The 9,125-nt window shown below is 33.8% G+C and overlaps 1 non-coding gene across 1 annotated transcript; it reads left to right on the top strand.

Annotated features, from left to right (window-relative positions):
* The first annotated feature begins 4,905 nt into the window (after positions 1-4,905).
* Positions 4,906-5,014, top strand: LOC114912951 (small nucleolar RNA R71). Its single transcript, XR_003798970.1, has one exon. It is a non-coding gene; the product is annotated as a small nucleolar RNA R71 (small nucleolar RNA).
* The last annotated feature ends 4,111 nt before the right edge of the window (positions 5,015-9,125 follow it).

Below are 9,125 nucleotides of genomic sequence, written 5' to 3'. Positions count from 1 at the left end.
CACGATTTAGGATTTCTTGCCACATTTTGTTTCTGTGTTGCATCATGCATCAGTGATAGATCATGATGTTTTCATTAAGACATCATGTTTATCAGTTTAAATATCTTACAAAAAAAATTAAAAATAAGTAGAGAGTAGTGAGTTTGGTTGAATCTATGGAGAAGATAGTACGTTGATTTGATAACTTTAAATTTTATAAAAAAGAAAAGAAAGATTTTGAAAATAAATTATAAATAGAAGATAGGAATTAAACGGTGTAGAAAGATAAACTCGATACTAAGATCTACTATTAAGATCTTAGCATCTATTTGCAATACAAATAAATTTCAAAAATTTAAATATTGCATTAATAAAAATCTAAATCCTATTGCAAGAATTTTAAAAGAAATATAGCAATCAAAAGCAAAAATTAAAAGTGCATAAAGAAAAGTTTGGTACTAAGATCCACTAACTAGATCTTAGCATCTACATGCAATAAAAATAAAGCATGCAATTAAAAGACAAGAATTTAAAGAATAAGAAATTAACTTTTCATTGATTAAAACCAGAATTTAATTATAAGAAAATTAAAGAAACATAATAGCAAAGAATAGGAAATAAATAGAAAGCTTGTAAATAAAGATTCTTGAAGCAGATTCTGCTGCCTCATCTGAAAGATAGTGGATGACCTCCTTCTTCCTTCAAACTCTTTGGAGCATGCTGGTTTTCTCTCTCTTCTTCCTTTTTAGATCTTGATCTCAGATTGGTGTTGGCATGGAGATGGCATAGGAGATAGAACTCTTCTTCTCATCACCTCTTGCTTCAAAGCAGCCTTCAACCCAAGCTTGTCGCCCACCCTCTCTTTCTTTATGCCACCCCCTCTCTAGATGATTTTTAGGAGAAGGCTTGGGCTCCTTTAAATAGAGCTAGGGCTAGGATTTCTATGGTAAGAAAGGAAAGAGAAGGAGAATTATGGGGCAATAGATGAATGTGTGCGTGAGGGAATATGAGGCATCCTAGGGTTTTTGTATTTAAGTTGGGGTGTTGAAATAAATGGGTGTTGGAATTTTGAGGCATGAAATATGGGGACCGTGGGATTTAAAAGGGCTAAGGAGAAGGGAGTGGAATTCTTAGATGGCGTGAAGAGAAAGGTTTAGGGTGTGCATGAGAAAGTTGAGGGCTAGGGCAAGAGAGTTTTAGCATGAAACCACATTGGGGCGTGGGATGACTTTTTAGATGGCGTTGGGAATTAATTTGAGAAAGTTTTTAAGAGATAAAGATGCTATAAGATTTGAGTTTGAATAGGTTTGAGATTTGAAATAAGGAAAGGAATCAAGAAGGATGGGACCACACGGTGGAAAGAGGGAAAGAAGAAAGGGGCATGTGTTGTGGGATTTAAGGCATGGAGAGGTTTAATGTGAAGAGGGGTGGAAGCAGCCTTATTTCTCATGAATAGGGGGTGGCTGATTTAAGAGAGATTTTCAGATTTTATGAGAGGTGGGAGCATGAATAAGGACCTTTAGATCTTCATATTGCTTCTCCTCCATTGATCAATAGTCACGTTCACACTGAATTTTCATGAAGAATGATCTTTTAATCTAGGTCCTTAAGATTTAAGTCGTGTTCATATTGTAATAGAAGCTGGTTGCTTGGTTCACTCAAATCTAATCTAATTTGAGTTCAATTTGAAGCGTATGAACCCAAACTCTCAATTATCTACAAAATAGATTAAAGAGCATTAAATTTTTAATAAATAATATTAATTATTATAATATTTAATACCTCTAGTGATTTAATTCAAGTATTCATTACATCTCCTAACTTACTCATTGCTAGTTCTTAGCAAAACAATAAAAATAATTTTTTTTATCACCATATTTTATTAAGATCCTCCTTTACAAAAGTAGATCTAAGATTGAAAGTCAAAAAGTTTAGCAAGTATCACTAAGTATTAAGTTTCAGAAGCAAATTTTATAGTCAGTACAATCAGAGACTTTCTTAGAATACATCAAAGATTTACAGCACTTGTATTTGTGATGACTAATTTAGCATTTGGGTGCTGGTTTGTAAAGGATAAATATATCTTCTCTTATCACTTTATTTCGATTAATTTTTTATATACCTCAAATTAAGTTCATGAACTAAGGTAGCTTTCACACTGCCTTCTTTTTTTTTTTTTTTTTAAATTATGCTGAGTATCATGGCCTTTCTTTCACTGTTTGATGCGAACCTCTACACTTGACTCAGATGCAGACATCCAGTTACTAAGCTTAGGACAATTCTTATATATTTTGTGTTTTACACTTTTATTTTAGACAGAAAGCTTTTTCCTCAAATTTAAATTTTTAATTGGTTATATATTAATTATTAATTTTAAATGATAATTAAATCTTCAGTTAGTCTTATAATCAACACCTACTCTGCCTCATCAGTATGCATGTACAATTAAAAGTGCTAATAGCCTTTAGGTGATCTAAGCAGGTTACCAGAAGTCTGACCAACTAATTTACTCGTTAACTTGCTACAGTCATTAGCAAATATTTTTAACTATTATTATTATTTTTAGACTATTTTGCTTAAGATTTTCTTTTTGGATATATGGTTTATACAAACTTTTATTTTAAAAAATTTTTAAAAAATTTTTCAAAAATTTTAAAAATTTTTAAAAGATATATTTTTTAAAAATATTTTTTAAAAATTTCAAAAGATTTTTTTACTCTCCAACTAAAATATCATTATCCCTAATGGTATAAATAAGTTAAAGAAATAAATTTAAACCATAAGAACAAAAAAAAATGTATGGGGAGAGAAACAACCTGAGAGGAGGAGGTCATCATCAATATAAAGACTGTAATTTTTTTTTTTATTTTTTATTTTTTTATATAAATTTTTTTATTTTATTTTACATATTGGGTTGTCTCCTAACAAGCATTAAATTTTAAGTCTTCAGCTAGACTATGTCGATTCTCTCACCTACCCAGGATCAATACTAGATTGAAAAATTCTAATGGGTGAGGTGAATCAAGCAGGGCATTCACCTTTAAGGAGGAATCAAATTCAACTATTTCATCTATTAATTCAACTACCAAATAATTTTTTCTCCTTTTGAGTGTACTTTGAGGTATTAAAAATATCAATTCTTACCTTTTAATTTCCAAAAAAAATATCCATGACTCCTATTTTTTAATTGATATTTGTCAGGAATGGACGATCTAAAATTATGGGATATTGATTTAGCTTTTGGGATGGTTCTATATCAAGTATGAGAAAGTCCACTGAGAAATAATATTTATTTACTCTGATTAGGATATTCTCAATCAAACCACATGGAGTCTTTACAGATCTATCAGCTTGTTGCAAAATAACCGACATGGGTTTCAGTTCTCCTATTCTAAATTTTTCATAGATCGAGGTTGGAAGTAGGTTCACACTAGCTTCTAAATCTATACTCAGTCAAAGATGATGCCTTCTATAATATATGAAATCAAAGGAGCACCAAGATTTTTTATTTTCTAAAGCAATGGGTTCAACAGGATTGCACTTACATCCTTAGACAGCATAATTCTCTTTGTGATTCGTGACTCATGTTTTTGGATGCAAAGTTTCTTAAAAAATTTAACATAAGCCAGAATGTGTTGAAGCGCATCGAGTAGGGGTAGATTAATATGTACTTGCTTAAATAATTTTATTAGCTCCTCGTTGTGTGCTCCTTGCTTTTTTGCGAAAAGAACCGACTTCTAGGGCTGAAAGAAATGGGACTTTAGGTTTATATGTTTCAGCTAACTCATCCACTCTCTTCTTTCTTTTATCTTTCTTACTCAGATTGAAACCAGTATCAGTACTAGTTTCAGGCTTAGGTTCTTCTATCTCAGTACTAATCTCTTTTTCTATGTTCTTATTTTGGCTAGTATCAATACTAACCTCTCTCACCTAGTCTTGATATGGGTCTTTAAGAATTCTACCACTTCTAAGCTTAGTAATTACATTGGCATTCTCCAATTGAGGATTCTTAGGTGGGACATTAAATTAATGACTAGATCCAGATGGTTAGTAGACAGTGGATGGGTTGTTCCTCAGATTTATGATAGATTGGCTTGGTAATTGACCTAGTTTTTTCCTCATGCTGGACTCAGCTATCTATTCTATTTGTACTTCTAGTCTAGTGATAGATTGCTGTTGGATGATAATCATTTATTGGAGTTGATTAAATCTATCATCGGCTAAATTGGTCTATTAAGGAGATGGCTATGATGGCTGATTATAGTATGGTGGCTGGATAGGCTGACTAGGCTGATCTCTATTATAGACATAGTTCTGATATTGGGGCCTATTTTGAAAATTTTATGCTGGTGGAATTTGGGTCTGAGTCTGAGTTGGTTGGGGTCTCCAAGAAAAATTAGGATGATTCCTCTAATCTGGATTATATATGTTTGAAAATAGATCATTAATAGGCTTGGAGTAACCTTGGGTAGCCTGAACTTGTTCTTGGATGAAAGGTAAAAACTATGCAGTCATGGGATATTCACTCACATGGTGGGTTGGGCTAGTACAAATAGAATAAATTTTTTGATAATTGGGAGGTGGTGTATATTACGTAGGATTTTATTGATCTAGGGCTATGACTTGATCTAACTTCTGGACAAGAAGGTTGATTTTATCTAGTTGAGCTATTAGGTTTAAGTCAGCCTTAGGACTAAGTTTGCATATTTAATTTTATAGATTTTTGCCTGCTTATGATGAGGAATCGACCTTTCATAAGAAGATAGTGAAGCATGATTGATCGAGTTCTCACTCAAAATCTCAAACAAGGCATGGGCTTCATCCTCACTCTTACTCATGAATGCACCTCCATAAGATGCATCTACCATTTGTCCATACTGATCACCTAAACCCTCATACAAGGCTTGAATAATTTGTCACTTAGATAGACCATGATGTGGGCATTTTCTAAGAAATTCCTTAAGTCTCTCCCATGACTCATGAATTTATTCTCCTAGAAGTTGAGTAAATCCAGTGATGGCTCACCTCATGGTGTTGGTTCTACCTATGGGATAAAATTTTTTAAGAAACTCATGCTGCATTTCAGCTCAAGTTCGGATTAGTCTCCCTATTATGCCAAGCCAGTACTTGGCTTTGTCCTTAAGTAAGAAAGGGAGTAGGGTCAGTCTAAGTGTATCATTAGTAAAGTTCTAGATTTTTACAGTAAACATATCTCTAAGAACTCATCCAGATGTTTATAAGGATCTTCATTGGTATTTCTATAGAAAGATAGGAGCATCTGGATTGTGGTCGACTTGATCTTATATTGACTCGTTGGGATTTCAGATAAGTGGATACAAATCGATGGGTTATAGGTGAAAGAAATAAAATATTCTTTCATCTGCCTAGGTAGTTCTTCAGGATTTTCAGTTATTTGGTTATCGAATTTAATATGTATCAGTCGTTCAATTTTAAGATTAAATTTAACTAGATCAGAAAAAAGAGATCTCTTAACGTGCATGTATCAGTGCAACCCTAATGTGTGGTTTAGATTTTTTTTATTAGTTTTTTTTTATATTTTTTAGTTACAATCAAGTTAGCAAATAATTAAACCTAACACTTAAGGGTTACTTAGACCTAACAGTTCGATGTAATGTGAATCAGTCTAGATGCGAGTTAAGTCTAATCCACTTCCTTCAACTAGCCAAGTAAGAGATGGGGTCATGGGAGGCTCTCCATGCTAATCACAATGATCCTAATTAAATAATCACAATCCCACTTAGGCTTAACCTTTTTAACCTCTTATCTTAGACATCATTTTAGGGGTGAGTCCAAATTTACTATGTACTTGACTTCATCATAATACTCAAACTGAACTCAATTGATCTTAAAGATCAATGTATACTGAATTTTAATTGGACTTGGGTTAATGCAGGATGCTGGTTGGTTATTTTTGGACTAAGAAAGTGTGATAAAATTTTCATCTTATTTTGTTAATGGGTGTTGCCCTTAAATCAATTTAGAATGAAGGTGCACAACCAAGTTCAAACAAGGGGTTCTATACAACTGAACTAGATGCATGAAACTAATCAAACTTGAAAGCTTATCTTATCTCCAAAGATCACCAAAAATAAATTTAAGATGATGAATGCTCTAAATAATTAAGTTTCTACTCTTATTATGTAATTTTTATTAGGTTTATGTGGATAACTTTTGAGTTAATTTGAAAATAAAGCAACTAATACTAAAAAGGAAAGCAGTTTAGGATTAGGATTGATCTTACCAAACAAGATTGGCAACTTTTTCTTCTCCTTTTTTTTTTCTTTTTTTCTATATGAAAAACAAGAAAAAGTTAGTAAGTTGTATACAAAAAAAAATCAAAAAAATAAAAAAATAATTTAGCATTCATGCCTTTCCTGACAACGATGCCAAAAACTTGATAGATCGCGATGTTGTCCTTAAGACATCATGTTTATCAGTTTAAATATCTATTTTTTTATTAAAAAAATTAAAAACATGTAGAGAATAGTGAGTTGGATTGAATCCATGGAGAAGAAAATGCTTTGATTTGATATCTTTAATTTTTATAATAAAAAAGAAAGATTTTGAAAACAGAATTATAAATAGAAGACAAAAATTAAATGGTGTAGAAAGATAAACTCGGTACTAAGATCTATTATTTAAATCTTAGTATCTATTTACAATAAAAATAAATTTAAAAATTTAAATCTTATATTAATTAAAATATAAATCCTATCGTAAGAATTTTAAAAGAAATATAGCAATCAAAAGAAAAAATTAAAAGTACATAAAGAAAAGTTTGGTACTAAGATCTACTAACTAATCTTAGCATCTACATGCAATAAAAATAAAGCATGTAATTAAAAGATAAGAATTTAAAGAACATGAAATTAACTTTTCATTGATTAAAATCAAAATTTAATTACGAGAAAATTAAAGGAACATAAAAGTAAAGAATAGGAAATAAACAGAAAGTTTGTAAATAAAGATTCTTGAAGCAAATTTCGTAACCTCGTCGGGGAGATGATCGATGACCTCCTTCTTCCTTCAAACTCCTTGGAGCATGCTAGTTTCCTCTCTCTTTTTTCTCTTTGGATCTTGATCTCAAATTGGTATTGGTGTAGAGATGACGTAGGAGACAAAATCTTCTTCTCAGCACCTCTTGCCTCGAAGCAGTCTTTAACCCAAGCTTGCCGCCCACCCTCTCTTTCTTTGTGCTGCCCCCTTTCTAGATGATTTTTAGGAGAAGGCCTGGGTTCTTTAAATAGAGTTAGGGCTAGGGTTTCTTTGGTAAGAAAGGAAAGAGAAGGGAGAGAAATTGTGGGGTGTTAGATGAATGTGTGCGTGAGGGAATATGAGGTGTCCTAGGGTTTTTATATTGGAGTTGGGGCATTGAAATAAGTGGGCATTGAAATTTGTGAGGCGTGAAATATGTGGACCATGGGATTTAAAATGGCTAAGGAGAAGGGCGTGGAATCCTTAGATGGCATGGAGAGAAAGGTTTAGGGTGTGTGTGAGAAAGTTGAGGGCTAGGGCGAGAAAGTTTTAGCATGAAACCACATTGGGGTGTGGGATGACTTTTTAGATGATGTTGATAATTAATTTGAGGAAGTTTTTAAGAGATAAAGATGCTATAAGATTTGAGTTTGAATAGGTTTGAGATTTGGAATAAGGAAAGGAATCAAGAAGGATGGGACCACATGGTGGAAAGAGGGAAAGAAGGAAGGGGCGTGTGTTGTGGGATTTAAGGCATGGAGAGGTTTAATGTGAAGAGGGGTGGGAGCAGCCTTATTTCTCATGAATAGGGGGTGGCTGATTTAAGAGAGATTTTTGGGTTTTATGAGAAGTGGGAGCATGAATAAGAATCTTTAGATCTTCATATTACTTCTCCTCTATTGATCAATAAGTCGTGTTCACACTGGATTTTCATGAAGAGTAATCTTTTAATCTGGACCCTTGAGATTTAAGTCATGTTCATACTATAATAGGAGCTAATTGCCTGATTCACTCAAATTTAATCTGATTTGAGTTCAATTTGGAGCATATAAATCCAAACTCCCAAGTATCTGTAAAATAGACTAGAGAACATCAAATTCTTAATAAATAACATAAATTATTATAATATTTAATGCCTCTAGTATTGTGTAGATTTGGTACCACTCATTACAGTAGGAAGAAAGAAGAAATAAAATAAAAAAATAATCAAATATGTAGATCAGTCAAAAGGCTCGCTTTTATGGGGCATGCAACCTTCATTATGAGAAAAAAAAATTTACAAGAGGAGATCACACTCTCAACCCTCGTACACCAATCTCTCTCTTTGTCTCTCTCTCAATAAGAAGCTCTCTCTCATAAAAACTCTCTCTTAAGGAGATACTTCTGAAATAACCGTTGTTCGCTGTCTGATAGTTTGCTTGAAGTCCCTGCTTCTGCTCTCTATCGGTACCTCTCTAGGGTCTGCTACTGCTGCCTGTCGAACTCTCTCTCTCGATTGTAGGTATCTCTCAAGTTTTTGCTAAACACCTCTGCTCTATCTCTGTTCCATCCACATGGCTATTTATAGCCCTAAAACTCAGACTGTATTAGAATCAGACTCCTGATCGGACTCCAAAAGCATCTGAACCATCCGATCCATGCTGCAAGCTTTCTCAGCCAATTGATCGCACTCGATCAAGCTTCTCAGATCATTGCTAGCTTCCTCAGCCATTAGACCAAGATCGAGAATCACCCAGAGCTATCGGATCGTGTTGTCGGTCCATAAAATTTCCCATGGACCATGAGAAATGGCTAGAGAAACTACGTTGATCCATCATGGACCGCACAAAATGCCTAAAAAATGGGTACTCGATCCACAGCCTTCCCATGGACCGTCGATCCACGATGGACCATCAGTCCACTGAGTCTGTTGGCTGGCTAGGTTGGCCCACATGCATCTACACTAGTCTGAGCTCCCGCACTCACCCACTGGGCTAGCCCATACCGTCGCTGGCCTGCATAGGCCTGTGGGCCCCTTCGACGGTTGTGGGCTATACCAACTCCTTTTCGAACTTTCTTTATGCATATCTTTGCTGTCTGGACTCTGTTTGGACTGTTCTTGGACTCGTTGGACTTTGTTCATCATCCTGGATGTCATTATGGGTTTATTA

This window comes from Elaeis guineensis, chromosome 8 (assembly GCF_000442705.2).
Source record: "Elaeis guineensis isolate ETL-2024a chromosome 8, EG11, whole genome shotgun sequence".
NCBI lineage: Eukaryota > Viridiplantae > Streptophyta > Magnoliopsida > Arecales > Arecaceae > Elaeis > Elaeis guineensis.
Note: the sequence above shows the minus strand (reverse complement) of the source record. Positions and strands in the feature narration are given on the sequence as shown.